Raw genomic sequence first — 1,885 nt, 5'->3', positions numbered from 1 at the left:
GACGCACAGAGATAAGGGTTATCTGGGTGTTATCTACACCAGATTAAGCGTAAGAGTCTGTATTCTTCCCCAGTCGCATATATCGATGGTGAACGGAAGCTCCCGCATATTCCCAAGCGGTAAGTCGTTTTTCATAGTAAGCACTCAAGCTTTGTTCTCTCTTATGTTGAATTAGATTCCTACTTACTACTTAAAAGCATGAACCGTAGTCACAAGTAGAAAAGAAATGTTTAAAAATGCATTTTCGGGTTTTAACCGCCTTTCATTTCAAACGTTTTTCTTTGCTTTATGCGTTCTGTAAACACGGCTGTAGCAATATTCGTCCTATAGAATTGCTGGTTTCTCTGCTTCCTTTCTTGTAAATAAAAAGAAAAAAAAGTATTTCGACGAAACTAGCGTTGGTTCTAAAAATAAAGCATATTGGAATTTTCCCAGGTGGAAATTCTCTTTGATATTTCAAGTAGGTGCCCCCTGTTTTGCCTTCCCTAGTTATTTGAACCTCCTTTCATAACCATGAATTGTCACGTTTGAAGATATCATTTCGTCGTTATAACAGCTTTTTTTACCTTTCCGAATAGGCACATCTGGTTCTCCAAAAACTACTTCCAAATCAAATAACCTCCTTTGACGATACAACAGTTTGTGTTGTTAACCTGAACTTGTAATTCAGGTATGCAGTATACTTTGGGTTCTTGCTGAGCATGAACACAGTGTACGCGGGAGCGAAGACGCTACCTGGCAGCGGCGGCTCGACCGAGGAACCTCGATATCGAACGTCTCTACGACGCTCCAATAAGCGCACTGTTTGACAACAGATAAGAATTTTTCAGCCTAATCCTTTGCTGCTGTCAAGCTAATGCTGTGCATGCATGTATAATGCATCTGTGTTAAGGGGAGTTTTATATTAACTGTCATTATTATCACAGCTGCAATCGTAATCGAAGGTTAGAGGTCTTATTTATTGCATTCTAGTATTTTCTTTCGTTATTCAGTTAAAAATGAGAAGCATTAATCAGATAATGTGTTGCTCTCTTTAAATAATCGCATCGCATCCCTATCATAATTGTTAGCTATCGTTCATTCCATTCTCTTAGATTATGAAATAACCGACACAATAATGCACAATAAACTCATAGCGCCGAAGGCATTGGTAGTTTATTACTAAAGACAGCTCAGAAACATGCGTAGATAGCAGTGAAATTGCCCTTGTGAACTCCGAGAAAATAAGCGACCTTCACAGCTGTGGTCAAGTTGCCACTTGGTATTTTTCTCGCTGATTTGAAAGTGTTGCTCTTTGTCAATTGTGATCTCGGGTATGGGAAGGAGCTTGTATACCAAGAATAAAATACTGTAGCCATATAAAAGTGTATCCTCTGCAGTTGAAAAACACACAGATTGCTCACTAAGATAGAGAAAGACAACTGCCGCGGGCGGCTCACCCTGGCCCACATGGCAACACACTGATAGTGAAAGTTGGAACCCGGGAACACAGTACACAAACACTAGTGGTTATACGTAGGCGAATGTTGCTTTTTGGATGCATGAAAACTAACGTATTTGTCATGTGTTAAGATAGTATTGGATCGGGAAGCCAATTCCCAGAGGAGCTGAAGACAGCGCAGCGGAGGACATCAGCTGAAGGTAATTGACGAGACGATCTGACCCGTACAGTGTATCCCTTGCAGAGTAACTGATCGGAGGCGTGTCTGTAGCAATACGTGCCCTGTGTTGTGACTGTCATTATTGTTTTTATTATTGCCTTGGTTTCGAAGGACCGCACTGTACAACAATGCACCCATGCAGTAATGGACCACATTCTGAAGCTGTAAATGCGCAGTACACACAAGACATTTCGAAGATATACGTTCTATCACGCAATAACCAA

At 40.8% G+C, this 1,885-nt stretch overlaps 1 protein-coding gene across 1 annotated transcript in view; it reads left to right on the top strand.

Annotated features, from left to right (window-relative positions):
• Positions 1 to 1,421: 1,421 nt before the first annotated feature.
• LOC119593347 (mitochondrial enolase superfamily member 1-like) overlaps positions 1,422 to 1,885 on the top strand; it is a gene marked incomplete at its 3' end in the record, with an annotated part of 21,905 nt that continues 21,441 nt past the window's right edge. The window contains 1 exon segment of the mRNA XM_037942271.1: positions 1,422 to 1,641.

This window comes from Penaeus monodon, chromosome 32, assembly GCF_015228065.2.
Source record: "Penaeus monodon isolate SGIC_2016 chromosome 32, NSTDA_Pmon_1, whole genome shotgun sequence".
Lineage (NCBI taxonomy): Eukaryota > Metazoa > Arthropoda > Malacostraca > Decapoda > Penaeidae > Penaeus > Penaeus monodon.
This window is presented reverse-complemented; position numbering and strand designations above follow the sequence as displayed.